The following is a 20,795-nucleotide window of genomic DNA, read 5'->3' as shown; positions in this document are numbered from 1 at the left end:
GAGTACACATTCACAGTGGCTGGTCAGCTGGGTTAGTTCTTTAACAACAGCCATTGTGAGCATTGCCGTCAACAGTAAGCAAACAAGGTCACACCAAAGGGACATCCTGGGCTCCACAATATCTTAAGTAACGATTGAACATTAAAGTCATAGAGCATTACGACAACAACATTGTTAAAGGAAGTGTCACTTGCTACAATTTAGTGGCCATCATTCATTACACAATGGTCAGATTTAATCTGACTTTACCGTTATCTTTTTTCCTTGTTCTTGGAAATTATTTATTTGACACCTAATTGTTCTTTGCATGCTTGTGGTCTGTGCAGTGTTTGAGTATTCGACTTTGTACCACTTTAGGGTGAAATTCTCTGTTTATTGGTTGTCACAAGGTTGCAGAGATTATAGATTAATAGCTGATTACAGTGAAATTTCAAAGAGTCAAACTTGGATAACATGAAATTCCCACTCGCAGAATAGCAAAAGAAATAGAACAATGCCCTTGTTTAGCCAAAGTTCCACAGTGGTTGCTCCTGGATAATCAAACTTCAGGCAAAGAGAGAATGCCAAAATCAGGCATCATGTGAACATGCTGATCAATGTCAGCGGAGTAGCTGGACCTCGAATGGACCTGGAATGTGAGCGTTTATTGCAAAAGGACTGGAGTATAAAAGTAGAGAAGCGTTGTTGTATTTGTATAGGGTGTTGGTGAGATCACATCTGGAGTATTGTGTCCAGTTTTGGTCTCCTTATTTGAGGAAGGATGTGGTAGCATTGGAGGCAGTTCAGAGGAGGTTCTTTGATTCCTGGGATGAAAGCGTTGACATGTGAGGAGAGATTAGACAGTTCGGGCTTATACTCGCTGGAGTTTAGAAGGATGAGAAGGGATCTGAGCGAGGTATATAAAATACTAAAAGGGATTTATCAAGTAAATGTAGACCAAATGTTCCCCCACGTGGGGCAATCTAGAAAGATAGGTCACAGATATAGGTTGAGAGGTGGTAGATTAAGAACTGAGACGAGGAGGAATTACTTCTTGCAGAGAGTGGTGAATTTATGGAAATAGCTGCTCCATAGTACAGTGGAATCTGAGTGATTAAATGATTCAAGAAGGAGATAGTTATGTTTCTGAATAAAAAAAACATGTTAAAGTGTTATGGGGAACAGGTGGGGAGGTGGATTTAAGATCAGGAAGAGATCAGCCATGATCTGATTGAATGGCGGAGCAGGCTTGAGAGCCTGAATTGCCTACTTCTGCCCTAATTCCTTTGTTCCTTAGAGCTTAGAACTCTCGGTGAAGCAACTTGCGCAAATGTGGCAAAACTTCCAAGAATGTTTAACACGCTGTCGAATGGAGATAAAGTAAATCTTACAGAGCAAGTGGAAAACTGTGCTGTAAAAGCAAGAGGTGGAAATGATGGAATCGTAGAATCTACAGTGCAGAAGGAGGCCATTCGGCCCATCAAGCCTGCACGGGCTCTTGGAAAGAGCACCCGACTGAAGCCCATGCCTCCACCCTATCCCCGTTATCCAGTAACCACACCTAACCTTTTTGAACACTAAGGGCAATTTATCATGGCCAATCCACCTAACCTGCACATCTTTGGACCGTGGGAGGAAACCGGAGCACCCGGAGGAAACCCACGCAGACACGGGAGAACGTGCAGACAGTGACACAAGCCGGGAATCGAACCTGGGACCCTGGAGCTGTGAAGCAACTATGCTAACCACTTTGCTACCATGCTGCCGGAAGAGTGGGAGATTCTGCCATCAACTCTATCTAACATCCTCAGCGGCTATGGCAGCAATTATAGATGATTGGCTCCAAAATGGTCTTGCCCATGTCTTGGATGCGTATGCAAAAAATCTTTTTTAACATGGATTGCTTTACCGTGTTTTGGCAGCTACGTTTAAAAGGGCCATTCATGATGATGAAAAGTGGAGCACGGAGCGGGTCACTACTATGGTCTGCATCAACATGGATGGCTCCAAAAAGCCGCTTCTCATGAAAGGGAATACCAAGAAACCACGGTGCTTTGCCAAAGGCACTACGCACAGTACGTGGCAAATAAACCCATCTGGATGACCTACAGTAATTTTGAGACATGGATCAGGAAAGTGGACAAAACATATCAACAAAAGAAAAAGAAAGATTGTCGTCATAACCCACAACCGCTATAGGTGGCACAGTGGTGCAGTGGTTAGCACTGCTGCCTCATGCGTCGAGGTCCCAGGTTTGATCCTGGCCTTGGGTCATTGTCCGTGTGGAGTTTGCACATTCTCCCATGTTTGCCTGGGTCTCACCCCCACAACCCAAAAAGATGTGCAGGATAGGTGGATTGGCCACGCTAAAATTGGAAAAACAATTATTGGATACTCTAAATTTATAAAAGAATAAAATAATTACCCGCAATTGCTCCACGCATCCCAACATCAATGGCCTGAAGAGCATCAAGCTGATCACCTCTTGGCACCATAGCCATCATGGGATGATTAGGAAGCTGAAAACTCACTGCTAATGGCAGCTGTTCTCTCAGGTTATGGAGGGTCATCAATAACTAGAACTGTACTAGAAGCCATTTCGATGCTGAAGAGGTAACAGTAGATAGTGAGGGAACCGCAAATTGCTTCCACCACACTGGGTTCAAACACATTATGACAAGAATGAGGAGGAGCAGGGTGATGCCAACCAACCTGATGATGAAGCATTTTCCCCTGGCTTTCAGGAGGGCTGTATGGAGATACTGGGAAAGACAGCAATGGAAACGAACATGGGGGTGGAAGATGTCCTGTGATGCACGACGGAACTAACAAATAATGTCATTGTAGCTAGCCGAGGAGGCCGATGACCCTGAAGCTTCTGATAAATGCCCATCCACTCCCCTGTCAGCTTTCCTGCTCAATGCCGTCAAGGCAGTGGAGATGCTCTGGGATTTCTGTACTGCGGCACCGAGAAACTTATTTGACAGCATTGACCAGTGTGGCAGGCTGTATCGCTCACATCCAAAAACAGCACAGCAAGCAGAAAAATATTATGGAGCTTTTCCAACGCTAAATCCCAGCCTTTCGCAAGGCCAAACCCTGGCCTTTTTCAAGACCAACGCAAACTGTGAACAAATGGACTAAAGATTTTTTTCGCTCTTTTACAGTGTGCACATATGCCAGATGCCTAATCCTGCGGTTTTCATTGTACTGAGCAGGGTTACCATTTTTTAAAAAATAATTTTTGTTAAAGGTTTTCATAAAATATCAATACCAAAATGAGAAAGAAAAAAGAACCCAACAGGGTTAAGTGCAAAACACAATCTAACAAAAGCAACCCCCCAAACCCCTCCCCTCCTGTACATAAATAATAAATTAACATTAACACCCCGACTTAACACAACAGGTGTATACACCCCCTCAGACCCTCCAGTGTAAATAACATAAACAAAAATAAAGTAAACCACCCCCCCCCCCCCCGCCCCCGAGCTGCTGCTGCCATTGACCAATGTCTAGCGTTCTGCCAGAAAGTCTAAGAACGGTTGCCACCGCTTAAAGAACCCTTGTACCGACCCTCTCAAGAATTTCACCCTCTCCAATTTAATGAACCCTGCCATATCGCTGATCCAGGATTCCATGCTTAGGGGCCTCGCATCTTTCCACTGAAGGAGAATCCTTCGCCGGGCTACCAGGGACGCAAAGGCCAGAATTCCGGCCTCTTTCGCCTCCTGCACTCCCGGCTCCTCTGCCACCCCAAATATTGCGAGCCCCCAGCTCGGCCTGACCCTGGATCCTACCACCCTCGACACCGTCCTCGCTACGGCCTTCCAAAATTTCTCCAGCGCTGGCCATGCCCAGAACATATAGGTGTGATTTGCTGGGCTCCCTGAGCACCTAACACACCTGTCCTCACCCCCAAAGAACCGGCTCATCCTTGTCCCGGTCATGTGTGACCTGTGCAGCACCTTAAACTGTATGAGACTGAGCCTCGCGCACAAAGAGGAAGAATTCACCCTCCCTAGGGCATCTGCCCACGTCCCCTCTTCGATCTCCTCTCCCAACTCCTCCTCCCACTTATCTTTCAACTCCACCACCGAGGCCTCTTCCTCCTCCTGCATCACCTGGTAAGTTTCCGAGATCTTCCCCACTCCCACCCACCCCCCCCCCGAGAGCACCCTGTCCTGTACTGTGTGTGGCAGTAGCCGTGGGAATTCCACCACCTGCAATCTGGCAAACGCCCTTACCTGTAAGTACCTGAAGGTGTTCCCCGGGGGGAGCCCGTACTTCTCCTCCAGCTCACCCAAGCTCGTGAACTTGGTCCCCCAACTTTCGCATCTCTGCCCTGTGCCACCCCGAAAACCCTCCACCTGTTCTACAGGGTTATTATTTTAATAACACTTTATCATCAGTGGGGTAAAACTAACCTGTCTCACAACGGTCTAATCCAGGCATTGTCAAACTCGAGGGCGGGACCTGTGGGGGGGTCGCAGGTGGGTGTCAAGGGTCGCAGAGCCGTCCGTCGCGGCGCTCTCGATCACGCAAATCTGCACGCAGCAGCCAGCTGTTAAGAACACTGGCTGCAAGTGGCCTTCAAAATGGCCGCGAACATGTAAAACAAATGCGGCCGCACTGCTCATGCGTGCCAGATCATCGGCGCGCATGCGCAGTGCGGCCGCTTTTTTTTTTAAACAGTCGCAGCTTTTTGTTTTACAAGTTCGAGGGGGAGGTTTATTCATTTTATTCATTTATTTTATTCATTTCATTTTTATTGTTTTTACAAGTTTGGGGGGGTTTATTTTGATAAAATGTTACAGGAAAAAAATGCAGAACTTTGGACAGTTGGAGACTCCATACTTTCCGACACCGGAAGGCTTCATCTTCATCCAACAGGTTCCATTGGAGAAGTGTGTACGAGGGCCAAAGGGACCCAAAACCATTTCCTCCATTTTTGTCAGCAGCAAACAAGGTAAGAGAAAATGGTGGGTCACGAAGGTCGGCCGGGTTGGGTCCCAAAGGTTGGCCGGTTGGTAAAAATGGGTTCCGGGAAAAAGAGTTTGAAGAACACTCGTCTAATCCCAGCTCACGTTCTTTATTAATTGGAGAACAATCCAAAGCTTGGTGAATTCTGCTTCACAATGCAGCAGTTTGAATAGATGTGGAGGCAGAAAATAGATGCGAAAACCTATTATAATGCAGTTATGCCAATTCCAAATCGGTTCTCTGACTGGTATGCGCAAACTACAATAAGTATTTGGCAACATCAGTTTGCTCCTACTGTTCAAACATTCTGTTTTAATTTCTCACCTTTTTATCTCTTAAATGTCTTCCAAGATTTTTGCCTGCACTGATCATTCATTCCACACATCAAATGACCTCGATGTGATGAAGTTCCTGACATTAGTCCAACAGTCACCACACTTATTATCAGCTACAATGAATAGGATTAACCACTCTCGTAGGATGTATTCCAGGGAGTTTCAACACATGACCTCAAGGCACATCACCCACCATTGGTCTCTCTCGTGGCTCATCCTCCCATGCCAATTTAATTTTGCATTTATGGGATTTGTGTGTCACTAACAAGGCCAAAATTTACTGCCCATCACAAATTTCCCTTGAGAAGGTGGTGGCGAGCCATCTTTTGTAACTCCTGCAGTCCACGTGCTGATGCCAGTGTGGAGGGAGTTCCAGGATTTTGACCCAGCAACAGTGAAAGAATGATGATAAGGGTGGTGAGTGGCTATAGAGGGTAATCTGCAGGTGGTGGTGTTTCCATGTGTTTGCAGTCTTTGTCCTTCTACGTGGTAGAGGTCACGGGTTTGGAAGCTGCTGTCGAAGGGGCCTTAGTGAGTCCCTGTAGTGCATCTTGTAGATAGTACACACTGCAGCTGCTGTGTGCCAATAGTGGAGCGAGTGAATGTTTAAGTTGGTGAATGGGGTGCCAAGCAAGCTAGCTGATTTTTCCTGGACAGCGTGGAATTCTTGAGTGTTTTTGGAGGTGCACTAATCCAGGCAAGTGGAGAGTACTCCATCACACTCCTGACTTGTGCCTTATATGTGGTGGACAGGCTGTGGGGAGTCAGGAGGTGAGTTACTCGCTACAGCATTCCCAGTCCCTGATTTACTCTTGGAGCCACAGTATTTATATGGCTGGTGCAGTTAATTTTCTGGTCAATGGTAACACCCAGGAGATTAAAGGTGGGGATTCACTGATAGCAATGCCTTTGAATGTCAAGGAGGTAGGCGTTCCCTTGTTGAAGATTGTCATTACCTGGCACTGGTGTGGCATGAATGTTACCTGCCACTTATCAGCTCAAGCTCGAGGTTTACCCAGGTTTAGCAACATGTGGGTACAAATCTGAGGAGTTGGCTGGTTTAGCACAGTGGGATAAACAGCTGGCTTTAATGCAGAACCAGGCCAGCAGCGCGGGTTCAATTCCCGTACCGGCCTCCCCGAACAGGCGCCGGAATGTGGCGACTAGGTGCTTTTCAAAGTAACTTCATTGAAGCCTATTTGTAACAATAAGCGATTATTATTATTATGAATGAAAATGAAGAATGCACAATCATCAGTGAACATCCCAACCTCTGATGGAGGGAAGGTCACTGATGAAGCAGCTGAAGCTGGTTGGGCCTTGAATGCTCCCCTGAGGAACTCCTACAGCAATGACTGAGATGATTAGCGTCGAACGAGCACAACCATTTTCTTTTGTGTCAGGTATGCCTACAGCCAGTGGAGAGTATCTTCCCCTGAATGCTATTGACTTTATTTTTGCTGGGGTTCCTTTATGCAACACTCAATCAAATGGGGCCTTGATGTCAGGGGGCAGTCATTCCCACCTCACCTCTGGAATTCAGCTCTTTTGCCCCTGTTTGGATCAAGGCTGTAATGGGGTCAGGAGCTGAGTGACCCTGCCGGAACCCAAACTGAGCATCAGTGAGCAAGTTACTGCTGTGTAAATGCAGCTTGATAGTACTGTCAACAACCTCTTCCTTCACTTTGCTGATGATTGAGAGTAGACTGATGGGGTAGACACTGTGGATTGGATTTGTCTTGCATTTTATGAGCAGGACATACCTCTGTAATTTTGCTAATGCGCACTAGAACAGGTTGGCTAAGTAGAGTTCTGGAGTATACGTATTCAGTACGACTGCCCAAATGTTGTCAGGGCCCTTAGCCTTTGTAGTAACGGCCTTCAGCCGTTTCTTGATACTACATGGGGTTAATGAAATTGGCAGGAGGCTGAGACACTGGGGACCTTAGGAGGAGGCTGAGATGGATAATCCACTGGTTGAAGATGGTAACAAATATATCAGACTTCTCTTCTGCACTGACAAAGGAACACAAGAGCTGGAAATAGGCCATTCACCCCATAAAGCCTGCTTGGCCATTCATTTCGATCATGTCTGATCAGGGGCGAAATTCTCCCCAAACGGGCATCGCGCCGCCCCAAAGGTGCGGAATGCTCCGTATCTTTGGGGGCCGAGCCCCAACATTGAGGGGCTAGGCCGACGCCGGAGGGATTTCCGCCCTGCCAGCTGGCGGAAACGGCCTTTGTTGCCCTGCCAGCTGGCGCGGAAATGACATATCGGGGCGGCGCATGCGCGGGAGCGTCAGCGGCCGCTGACAGTTTCCCGCGCATGCGCAGTGGAGGGAGTCTCTTCCGCCTCCGCCATGGTGGAGACCGTGGCGGAGGCGGAAGGGAAAGAGTGCCCCCACGGCACAGGCCCGCCCGCGGATCGGTGGGCCCCGATCGCAGGCCAGGCCATCGTGGGGGCACCCCCCAGGGCCAGATCGCCCCACGCCCCCCCCCCCCCCCCCAGGACCCCGGAGCCAGCTCACGCCGCCTTGTCCCGCCGTTCAAAAGGTGGTTTCAGCCACGCCGGCGGGACAGGCAATTTATCGGCGGGACTTCGGCCCATTCGGGCCGGAGAATCCGGGGGGGGCCCGTCAACCGGTGCAGCCCGATTCCCGCCCCCGCCGAATATCCGGTACCGGAGACTTCGGCAACCAGCGGGGGCGGGATTCACGGCAGCCCCCGGCGATTCTCCAACCCGGCGGGGGGTCGGAGAATGACCCCCCAGTTCTCCCAATGCCACTTTTTTGCCCAATCCCAACCATATCCCTTGGAATCCCTTGACATGAAAAGAAAACAGCTTTTCATTAGCCAATTGGGTGATTATTGACAGTCAGTCAGTCAAACAACCTTTTTGTCCCATCTCGAATATATTGTTCGAATAAATATTCAAAGAAAATGAATAAATAAATGGCTTATACTAACTCTCTGATTTTCTCCTCCACCAATATTTGGAAGCTTGATCTTTAATTCCTGAAAAATCCTCATTTACCAAATCAAACTATGAAGTTCATATAAACCACAGAGTAAATAAACTTAACTCCAGTACTGCCGAGTTGATTTCTCCTCCCCATCAGCAATTTCAGACTTTCTCCCATTTCTTTCTTGCCCTTCTGTTCATCTCCAGCCGGAAAGGAAGGCCGACGATTTACTCTCAGACCTCCATCAATACGCACAGAAGAGAGAGAATTGATCCCATGGCACTCAGTTAAGCACAGACAGGTCTTCAATACTGCAAGGCAGAGCTCCACCTCCCCAAGTCCCGACAGGGAGCCAACCAGCTGGTCTCACTGCCTACTCCCAAGGCCATCCCTAAAGTTTTGGGAAGCATATATTGCCCACATCTCAGGCAGTATCTGTAAACCTCAGCTGCTACCAGCCTTAATCCCACCATTTGCCATTTATTCATGAAACATAAGCAGAATATCATTTGCTTGGCCACAAAATAATTCACTTTTGGAGATAAAAATCAAAAATTATTTAACCTCAATTTCCCTTGTCTTGAACACATTGGACAGCGACCCCGTTGCACCCGGCACAGATCTGGACGCAACGGGTCTATCGCGAGCGAGACCAAATCTGGCTCTGCGCCGAGCCGACTCGCTCTGCCCAGAATGATCTGGATCTCGCCCTCGCCAGGCGGGATACATAGAAACATAAATAGGAATTAGGAGCAGGAGGAGGCCATTCGGCCTTTCAAGCCTGCTCTGCAATTCACTAAGATGATGGCTGATCATCAAGTTCAATACTCTGACCCCACCTTCCCCCCATATCCCTTGATTCCTTTAGCCCCAAGAGCTATTTCCTTCTTGAAATCATACAATGTTTTGGCCTCAACTACTTTCTGTAGCAGTGAATTCCACAGATTCACCACTCTCTGGGTGAAGAAATTTCTCCTCAACTCAGTCCTAACAAGTTTATCCTCAAACCATGAGTGCTAGGCTCCCCCATCATCGGAAACATTCTTTCTGAATCTCCCCTAAATAGAGTAGAATACGTATAATCCCAAAAGTTGCAGAAGGAGGCCATTTGGCCCATTGAGTCTGCACTGAACCTCTGAAATGGCACTCCACCCAAGCCCACTCCCCCACCCTATCCCTATCACCCCTTAACCTAACCTACACATCCCTGGACAGGAAGCGGCAATTTAGCATGGTCAATCCACCTAACCTGCACATCTTTGGACTGTGGGAGGACACCACCCTGTCTAATCCTGTTAGAATTATGTACGTTTCTATGAGATCCCCTCTCACTCTTCTAAACCCCAATAAATATAATCTTAACTGATTTAGTCTCCCCTCATATGACAATCCTGCCATCCTAAGAAACTGTTTGCTAAAGACTAGGTGTTGGACGTCTTGAAAAATATTACGGTAGATAAGTCCCCAGGGCCTGATGGGATCTACCCCAGAATACTGAAGGAGGCTAGAGAGTAAATTTCTGAGGCCTTGACAGAAATCTTTGGCTCCTCACTGTTTTTAGGTGATGTCCCGGAGGACTGGAGAATAGCCAATGTTGTTCCTTTGTTTGAGAACGATAGCAAGGATAATCTAGGGAGCTACAGGCCGGCGAGCCTTACGTCAGTGGTAGGGAAATTACTGGAGAGAATTCTTTGAGACAGGATCTACTCCCATTTGGAAGCAAATGGACGTATTAGCGAGAGGCAGCACTGTTTTGTGAAGGGGAGGTCGTGTCTCACTAACTTGATAGAGTTATTCGAGGAGGTCACAAAGATGATTGATGCAGGTAGGGCGGTGGATGTTGTCTATATGGACTTCAGTAAGGCCTTTGACAAGGTCCCTCATGGCAGACTGGTACAAAAGGTGAAGGCACACGGGATCAGAGGTGAGCTGGCAAGATGGATACAGAACTGGCTAGGTCATAGAAGGCAGAGGGTAGCAATGGAAAGAAGCTTTTCTGATTGGAGGCTGTAACTAGTGGTGTTCCGCAGGGATCAGTGCTGGGTCCTTTGCTGTTCGTAGTATATATAAATGATTTGGAGGAAAATGTAACTGGTCTGATTAGTAAGTTTGCGGACGACACAAAGGTTGGTGGAATTGCGGATAGCGATGAGGACTGTCAGAGGATACAGCAGGATTTAGATTGTTTGGAGACTTGGGTGGAGAAATGGCAGATGGAGTTTAATCCGGACAAATGTGAGGTAATGCATTTTGGAAGGTTTAATACAGGGAGGGAATATACCGTGAATAGTACAACCCTCAAGAGTATTGACAGTCAGAGAGATCTAGGTGTACAGGTCCACAGGTCACTGAAACAGGCAACACAGGTGGAGAAGGTAGTCAAGAAGGCATACGGCATGCTTGCCTTCATTGGCCGGGGCATTGAGTATAAGAATTGGCAAGTCATGTTGCAGCTGTATAGAACCTTAGTTAGGCCACACTTGGAGTATAGTGTTCAATTCTGGTCGCCACACTACCAGAAGGATGTGGAGGCTTTAGAGAGGGTGCAGAAGAGATTTACTATTAGCTATGAGGAGCGGTTGAATAAACTCGGTTTGTTCTCACTGGAACGAAGGAGGTTGAGGGGCGACCTGATAGAGGTCTACAAAATTATGAGGGGCATAGAGAGTGGATAGTCAGAGGCGTTTTCCCAGGGTAAAGGGGTCAAGTACTAGGGGCATAGGTTTAAGATGCGAGGGACAAGGTTTTGGAGGAGATGTACAAGGCAAGTGTTTGACACAGAGGGTAGTGGGTGCCTGGAACTTGCTGCAGGAGGAGGTGGTGGAAGCAGGGACAAAAGTGACGTTTAAGGGACATCTTGACAAATACATGAATAGGATGGGAATAGAGGGATACAGACCCCGGAAGTACAGAAGATTTTAGTTTAGACGGGCAGCATGGTCGGCACGGGCTTGGAGGGCCGAAGGGCCCGTTCCTGTGCTGTACTTTTCTTTGTTCTTTGTTAAACCTTCACTGCACTCCCTCCATAGAAAGAACATCCTTCCTCCGATAAGGACACCAAAACTGCACACAATACTCACCAATACTTTATACAATTGTAATAAAATATCCCTATTCATATATTCAATTCCTCGCGCTATGAAAGCCAACATATCATTTGCCTTTTTTACTGCCTCCTGTAACGGCGACTTTCAGCGACTGATGCACGAGGACACCAAGGTCTCGCTGAGTATCCACCTCACTCAATTTATACCCATTCAAATAATAATCTGCCTTCCTATTTTTGCTACCAGAGTGGATAACGTCCTCACATTTATCCACATTATCCTGCATCTGCCATGCACAGGCCCACTCACTCAGCCTGTCCAAATCCTGCTGAAGTATCTCTGCATCCTCCTCATAGCTCACGCTCCCACCCAACTTTGTACCATCTGCAAATTTGGAGATAATACGTTTAGTTCCCTCGTCCAAATCATGAATATATAATGTAAACAATTAGGGGCCCTGCGGTACTCCACTAGTTACTGCCTGCCAATCGAAAAAAGACCCATTTATCCAACTCTTTGCTTTCTGTCTGCTAACCAGCTTCCTATCCATCTCAAGACACTACCAGCAATCCCATGGGCTTTAACTTTACATAGTAATCTGCTGTGTGAGACCTTGGCGAAAGCCTTCTGGAAGTCTAAATAAACCACATCCACTGGTTCTCTCTGGTCAACTCTAATTTTAATTTTTTAAATAATCTCTATTGTCACAAGTAGGCTTACATTAACACTGCAATGAAGTTACTGTGAAAAGCCCCTAGTCGCCACATTCTGGCGCCTGTTCGAGTATACGGAGGCAGAATTCAGAACGTCCAAATTACCTAACAGCAAGTCTTTTGGGACTTGTGGGAGGAAACCCACGCAGACACAGGGCGAACGTGCAGACTCCGCAAAGGCAATGACCCAATCCGGGAATGGAACCTGGGACCCTGCCGCTGTGAAGCAACAGTGCTAACACTGTGCTATTGTGCCGCCCACTACAAGTTACATCTTCAAAGAATTCAAAGAATTCCAATAGACTTGTCAAACATATTTAAATTACCTTTATGGATCATTTAAATACTCAGGCCCCGGGGTTTACCCGGCTCACGGGACACACCGGCTCCGCCTGGGATACCTCGGCAGGTGCCGTTTAGTACTGGACAACACAAATGTGGCCCATGCATTATACCTGGGGGAATGGGGGTCTCCCAGACCATTGGAGACCGCTGGGTGGTCAGGGAACTCCCTCTGGCATCTGGGCACTTTGACATTGCCAGCCTGACACCCTGACAGTGCCACTCGAGCACCCTGGCAGTGTCATATGGTCACTGCCAGGGTACCAGAATGGCAGTGTCAGAGTGCCCAGATGCCAGAGGGAGTGCCCTGACCACCCAGGGGTTGGGACTACCAGGGTCAGACCTGGGGGGGGGCCTTACCGGCTAGAGACGGTACATGGGGGGGGGGTTCCTGAAGGTCCTTCCAAGATTAGGGGGGGGGTGAGGAGAGTCAAGAAAAGTGTGTTTGGGGGGGGCGGGGAAGTCAAGGCTGCTGGAAAAATGGCGCCCCGATCTGCGAGAAGCCTTTTCTGCTGGTGAGCTTCCTCTAAGTGCAGCCTCAACGGCAGCAAATTCCCAGAGTCCAAAAAAAGGCTAGGTGTCGCTGGATAGCGGGATGTTTTTCAGCGCTGCAGCCACTTAAATAACTTGAGTCCGCTGAATCACGCCCATTGGTTTTTTTAAAAAACAGTTTTGTCCCCCTCTCTGGTCCCTCACAATTGGTTAGATTCTGGAGAACTTTGGGGCACTTGGTGCTCGATTAATGTGATGGTCACAGCCATTGCTGTGTTCCCAGTGTGTGTACACAAACATATCTGCTCAACAGAACAATGTCAAATTTCAACAATAAAGGCATCCCCCCTCCCCGTTCTCCAACTCCCCCTAACAATTTGTCGCGAGCACTTTAAACCAAGTCCAGCAGACATAAAACAAACAATGGGTCAGTCACACCGAGGCACCCTGATGGCTTCTCATCGTTTCCTTGGAGATGTGTGATGGTATGTGAAGATTTGACCCAGATAGCATTCTCGCTGTACTTACTATGGCTCAGACACTGAGCAAGTGCAGTTGGTATGGCCATAGGGGTTGTGCTACAATACAAAGCAACTCTGAAGTGGATTGTCCCTGCTGTCAGATGGCTGCTCGCAGTGGCTATCCTGTGATTCACAGCTCAGACAGAGCAGCAGTATAGAGCAGCAGTCTACACTCTCAGTGCCGCAGTGCTCATGTTCCTAATCTATCAGATTGATTATCAATGACGCATGGCCATGCTTCATTTATCTACAACCATATGTTTAGTATTGTCAAGGGATGGGTAATAATTTCAGCATGTTAACAGGAGCTGTGTTACATACTGACCATATTGATAGATCCTGATGGGATAGTGCACACTGATCATATCGATAGTATCAGTGGGATATTATACACTGATAATATCCCACATATTTTTGGTGCTGGTGGTATATTATAGGCCAACCAGATCGATATATATTGATGGGATATTATATACTGACCATATCGACGGGCACCGATGGAACATCATACACTGCCAATATTGATACATACTGATTATGTAAGGAACCTCTTTCAAATCCTTGCCTGATCCTAGTTTTCCATTTTAAATTCCTGTCTTGCTGGCTGCTGTTAAACTACAGACTTTTGACCCCCTCCCCCCCTGCCCCCCACTGCAAACTGCTGTTTGAACTGGCCCGAGGGGATCTACTCTGTGCAGTGTGGCAGGGTCCCATGATATCATTTTTGATGGAGTTGGCTAACAGCCAATCAATTCTTCTGAAATTGCAGGACATATTCTGTTTACCATTGTGATTCGTAGATCGCTTCAGAAGATTCTGGAAGAAGGCAGCTTCCATTTTGGCTCTCAATTCTGCATAGACATCGAGAGCAGCCAGAAACAGGTTTAAAACACTATCTCTATCCAGTCAGGCTAGTGAAGTTTTAACCTCTGATTAAAAGGATGCAAGCAGTCTGCAACCAGTTCTGTGAAAATCTAGGAAGCAGCTCAGGCTGGTGATTAAAACCTTTTCAGCCGACTGTGAAAGTCTCACTTCTGATCAAAAGGCTGGGAAGCTGAATCTGATTTCTCTCAACTGATGGTCTGTATTTAAAGACCTTTCTCTCTGCAGTCAGGTCAACCTGCAGGGGGATCTAGTTCAACAACTGAAGGAAATGGGGGCTGTTTGAAAACCTATTTAAAATCCTCAGGTAAAGAAGTCTAATGTTATCTCAGTGAGGCTAAGAGCCAGTCTGGTGGAGGTCGTTCAAATGAAAGTGACTCCCCAGAGACAATTCTACAGCCTGCATGTTCTAGTTGGAGACAAACATTAAAAGATCCAATCCAACCAATGATTTCAACACTTCGCATCCTTGGGGATCGCTGACTACAAATATTATCACCTCAGCAGCAAAGATTCATCTCACGCCATTTTTACTTATTTATTTATTAAAACAAAAAAATTTAGAGAACCCAATTCATTTTTCCCAATTAAGGGGCAATGTAGCATGGCCAATCCACCTACCCTGCACATTCTTTTGGGTTGTGGGGACGAAACACACGCAAACACGGGGAGAATGTGCAACTCCACACGGACAGTGACCCAGAGCCGGGATCGAACCTGCGAGCTCGGCACTGTGATGCAGCAATGCTAACCACTGCGTCACCATGCTGCCCTGTCTCACGCCCTGTTAATCCCTCTTATTTTCACTCCTCTCCCTGCCCCCAGCGTGTGTCTGCCTGCGTGTGTCTGGGTGGAGGGTGGGATGGGGTTAGGGGAATAATTAGATTCACAGACCTTTGTTCTATTATTACCATTACATGTTTATCTCTTCTCTTATTATAGGGCAAGGGATATTGTCACAGGACTAGCAAACCAAAATCCCAGGGTAATGCTCTGAGGACCCAGGTTCAAATCCTGCCATTTCAGATGGTGACATTTGAATTCAATAAAAAATCTGGAATTAAAAATCTAATGATGACCATGAAATCATTGTCAATTGTTGTAAAAACCCATCTGGTTCACTAATGTCCTTTAGGGAAGGAAATCTGCTGTCCTTACCTGGTCTGACCTTCATGTGATTCCAGGTCCACAGCAACGTGGTTGACTCGTAACTGCCCCCTCAAGGGTAATTAGGGATGGACAGTAAATGCTGGCCCAGCCTGCAATGCCCATGTCCCATGAACAAATAAAATAAATAAATTAATTAAATAAACAGTTTTTAAAAAACATATACTTACAAATCTGGTTCCTATACGTCATTGGAACAGTCGAGGGTCAAAGATCTCAGGAAAAGATTAGAATTACAGGTTAATTCACTTATGTTGGGACCCCAGGGTCGGTGGGGCTGGAATTGACCGCACCTTCGCCTAGGGTGTCATAACAATGGGATATTATATACTGACTATATCACTGGTACTGATGGGATATCACATACTGACTATATCTGTATCAGGGCAGCACGGTAACACAGTGGTTAGCACAGTTGCTTCACAGCTCCTGGACCCTCCCAGGTTCGATTCCCGGCTTGGGTCACTGTCTGTGTGGAGTTTGCACGTTCTCCCCGTATGTGCGTGGGTTTCCTCCGGATTCTCCCGTTTCCTCCCACAGTCCAAAGATGTGCAGATTAGGTGGATTGGCCAAGCTAAATTGTCCTTAGTGTCCAAAAAGGTCAGGTGGGGTTACTGGGTTATGGGGATAGGGTGGATGCAAGGGTTTAAGTAGGGTGCTCTTTCCAAGGCTTGATGGGCCAAATGGCCTCCTTCTGCACTGTAAATTCTATAATTCTATGATATTGTTGGTACTGATGGGATATTATATACTGATCATATCAATAGGAATTGATCCATATTGACAGGTACTGAAGACAATATTGGATTTCCACACTTTGTGAGCTCTGTAAATATCAATTCTTTGAGAAGCCCCGTCATCCATTACTTTATGCACTTGGCCTTGGGTTTTTCATTTGTCCTTCCTCCTCTCTGGGGAGATTACCTGAATCCATTTGAGTCGGCAGTTCCTTAACCGTAAAAGTAGAAGACATCATAACTGTATTAGGCATGTTCAATGGATCACCTTTTCCTGTCCAGCAATTGTGTTTGAATGATACAATCCAAGATGAGATTTGGTTGATTCTGCTCTGTGCTCAGTTCGCTAGTGTAAACCGTGGGCCCTTTGTTACACTGAATAATCCGAGCATTATGGGATAGAAAGGACAAGAGGGCTGCAGGGGCAATGTAAGCCCTCATCACTCATTAGCATTCCTGCCAATCTAGAGGCCAGAAAATGCTGACCATTATGATTCTGTTTTTGAAGCTAAATATAAATTCACTGAGATCTGCCACAGTCCTGTTAAATTTGTAAAAAGGAGTTGCAGGGGACTTTAACCCCACTTTACAGATTCTAGGCTCTTTCATCAATTGAAGATGATAAACAATGGCCACAGGAACAGTACACATTTCTGTAGTGCGTTATAAAGGAAGAGAAGGCCACCCGTGGTAAGTAAGCAATGGGAAAGAGCAGAGAGGCTGGAATTAGGAAATGAAAATGTGGATGAGGGTGCCCTTGAAAGCAGGGAAGGGAATGGCAAGACGGGAGCGAGAACAAGATTTCAAAGGACAACAACATGGTGGCTGGGCAAGCAGCATGGAGCAAGAATCACAAAGAGCGAGAAACAGCCTGCTTAAAGTAGCAGTTCAAAATCACAGGCTGGGCACCAGCTGGAACATTGTGTTCAAATTTGGCACCAAACTTTAGGAAGGGTGTCAAAGAGGGTGCAGCAATGATTTACTGGTATAGCACCTGGGATGAATGACTTGAGTCAATTGGAGACATCAGAGAAGCTGGAGTTGTTCGGCTTAAATTAGAGAAGGTTAAATTAGAGAAGGTTAAATAGTGGTGTTCAAAATCATGAATAGTTTTGATTGAGTAAATAAGGAGAGACTGTTTCAAGCGGGTCAGTAACCGGAGGACACAGATTTAAAGTCATTGGCAAAAGAAGGAAATAACTTTTTTTATTCAGCAAGATGTTAAGATATTAACTGCATTGCATGCAAGGGGGTGATAGCAGATTAATTATAATAATAATAATCGCTTATTGTCACAGGTAGGCTTCAATTAAGTTACTGTGAAGAGCCCCTAGTCGCCACATTCCAGCGCCTTAATATCTTTCAAGAAGGAAGTTGGATAAATACTTGAAAATAGGAAACTGGCTGGGTTCTGAGGGAAGAACGCGGAGTGAGGCTAATTGGATGCCTCTTTCAAAGAGCCAACACCAGGCACGCTGGAACTTGCCAAGGTTCCTTAGACAGCACCTTCCAAACCCATGACCGCTACTACAAAGAACAAAGAACAAAGAAAAGTACAGCACAGGAACGGGCCCTTCGGCCCTCCAAGCCCGTGCCGACCATGCTGCCCGTCTAAACTAAAATCTTCTGTACTTCCGGGGTCTGTATCCCTCTATTCCCATCCTATTCATGTATTTGTCAAGATGTCCCTTAAACGTCACTATCGTCCCTGCTTCCACCACCTCCTCCGGTAGCGAGTTCCAGGCACCCACTACCCTCTGTGTAAAACACTTGCCTTGTACATCTCCTCCAAAACCTTGTCCCTCGCATCTTAAACCTATGCCCCTAGTACTTGACCCCTTTACCCTGGGAAAACGCCTCTGACTATCCACTGTGTCTATGCCCCTCATAATTTTGTAGACCTCTATCAGGTCGCCCCTCAACCTCCTTCGTTCCAGTGAGAACAAACCGAGTTTATTCAACCGCTCCTCATAGCTAATAGTAAATCTCTTCTGCACCCTCTCTAAAGCCTCCACATCCTTCTGGTAGTGTGGCGACCAGAATTGAACACTATACTCCAAGTGTGGCCTAACTAAGGTTCTATACAGCTGCAATATGACTTGCCAATTCTTATACTCAATGCCCCGGCCAATGAAGGCAAGCATGCCGTATGCCTTCTTGACTACCTTCTCCACCTGTGTTGCCTGTTTCAGTGACCTGTGGACCTGTACACCTAGATCTCTCTGACTGTCAATACACTTGAGGGTTGTACTATTCACGGTATATTCCCTCCCTGTATTAAACCTTCCAAAATGCATTACCTCACATTTGTCCGGATTAAACTCCATCTGCCATTTCTCCACCCAAGTCTCCAAACAATCTAAATCCTGCTGTATCCTCTGACAGTCCTCATTGCTATCCGCAATTCCACCAACCTTTGTGTCGTCCGCAAACTTACTAATCAGACCAGTTACATTTTCCTCCAAATCATTTATGTATACTACGAACAGCAAAGGACCCAGCACTGATCCCTGCGGAACACCACTAGTTACAGCCTCCAATCAGAAAAGCTGCTTTCCATTGCTACCCTCTGCCTTCTATGACCTAGCCAGTTCTGTATCCATCTTGCCAGCTCACCTCTGATCCCGTGTGCCTTCACCTTTTGTACCAGTCTGCCATGAGGGACCTTGTCAAAGGCCTTACTGAAGTCCATATAGACAACATCCACCGCCCTACCTGCATCAATCATCTTTGTGACCTCCTCGAATAACTCTATCAAGTTAGTGAGACACGACCTCCCCTTCACAAAACAGTGCTGCCTCTCGCTAATACGTCCATTTGCTTCCAAATGGGAGTAGATCCTGTCTCAAAGAATTCTCTCCAGTAATTTCCCTACCACTGACGTAAGGCTCACCGGCCTGTAGCTCCCTAGATTATCCTTGCTACCCTTCTTAAACAAAGGAACAACATTGGCTATTCTCCAGTCCTCTGGGACATCACCTAAAAACAGTGAGGAGCCAAAGATTTCTGTCAAGGCCTCAGCAATTTACTCTCTAGCCTCCTTCAGTATTCTGGGGTAGATCCCATCAGGCCCTGGGGACTTATCTACCGTAATATTTTTCAAGACGTCCAACACCTAGTCTTTTTGGATCTCAATGCGACCCAGGCTATCTACACACCCTTCTCCAGACTCAACATCCACCAATTTCTTCTCTTTGGTGAATACTGATGCAAAGGCAATTCCTTCTCTTTGGTGAATAGCTAGAAGGACAAGAGAAGTAGATACCTGGGAACCCCACCACCTGAAGGTTCCATCCAAGTCACTCACCACCCTGACTTGGAAATATATCGCCGTTCCTCCACTGTTGCTGGGTCAAAAGCCTGGAACTCCCTCTCTAACAGTACTGCAGGCGTACCTACACCTCAGGGACTGCAGCGATTCTGAAGGGCAACTAGCAATGGGCAATAAATGCTGGCCTAACCAGCGACGCCCACATCCCGTAAATGAATAAAGAAGTCTGGACTGATTGGCCTCCTGTGTTGATGCTATAATTCAGAGGTGTCATGCTAATGTACAAAATAGATGACTGCTGTGGGAATTCTCAAGTTGCAATGACTACTTTTCTTCACTTTCAAACAGTGTTGCAAATTTCAAACATTGTTCTGCTTTAAGAGAACAATTGCCCGCTGTAATAACATCCCTCTGTGTGCTCCTTTACTCAAGGCATTGACCCAATTAAAGACAACAGTTAAATTGTGGGCAAGGCAATCTCACAAGAGTATGTAAAATGTTTATTCACTAGTGTCTGACCTGCCACAACCATTTCTCTTTTTTTGTACGAAGAATAAAATTGTTTCACTGCAATCATCAACATTATATACAAGTGCATGAAAATATGGTTTTCAAGTTCTTGCAAGAGGAGTTCAATTATATTCTGATCTCGGGTATCCCCGAGTGACTGAGGTCTGCAATCTGTTACTCTTATGGATTATTCATATCCTTCTTCATATTTCCCTGTGGATGCAGAGCAGGCGAACAGGGAAATTGTGGGTCCTTCCCCCATGATTACTGTACAGTGCAAAAGGACTGCCATAAGGAACACTTAAACAAATGAAAACAATCTTCAAAGACACAGAACATTTCTGGCTGCTGAACTTCACCCAATGGTCCATACAGCAGGTACACACGAAGGAAGTGATCATATAAAAAAAAATCATAGTCCGTTCTGGGCGGAAATCGAGGGGCCTTTCCCGGCGTCTGTAGTGGCAGCAACGTCCCCACTATCTATTGCACTCTGTTTTTTGGGGAGACCCAGCGGGGAGCACCACTCTCCCCTCCCCCCCCCCCCGAGGCCACACTCTCGCATTTCCTGCACTGTGAAGCTCGCCGGAACTCCTCAGTTCAGGAGATCAGGATGCCATTTTTAAATGCCGCCTGATCTCTCACCCCACCCCCGACTCGACCACCCAATGCCCCAACTCATTTCTAAGTGGTTCCTCGCCCTGCCCCCCGGTACCCTACCTCACATGGGCAGGGCACCCCCAGGTCTGATTCTTGACACGGGCAAAATGCCAGTCTGGTACCTTGGCACTACCAGCCTGACACCCTAGCAGTGCCTCTGCCAGCCTGGCAGTGCCAGCCTGTGACCATGGCAGTG

At 46.8% G+C, this 20,795-nt stretch overlaps 1 protein-coding gene and 1 pseudogene across 4 annotated transcripts in view; both read right to left on the bottom strand.

Moving 5' to 3' along the window:
• hipk2 (homeodomain interacting protein kinase 2) overlaps positions 1 to 20,795 on the bottom strand; it is a 405,644-nt gene that overhangs the window by 201,884 nt on the left and 182,965 nt on the right. The gene's annotated exons all lie outside the window — the stretch shown is intronic.
• LOC140396599 (ferritin heavy chain, oocyte isoform-like) overlaps positions 13,062 to 20,795 on the bottom strand; it is a 95,073-nt pseudogene continuing 87,339 nt past the window's right edge.

This window comes from Scyliorhinus torazame, chromosome 19 (genome assembly GCF_047496885.1).
Source record: "Scyliorhinus torazame isolate Kashiwa2021f chromosome 19, sScyTor2.1, whole genome shotgun sequence".
Lineage (NCBI taxonomy): Eukaryota > Metazoa > Chordata > Chondrichthyes > Carcharhiniformes > Scyliorhinidae > Scyliorhinus > Scyliorhinus torazame.
This window is presented reverse-complemented; position numbering and strand designations above follow the sequence as displayed.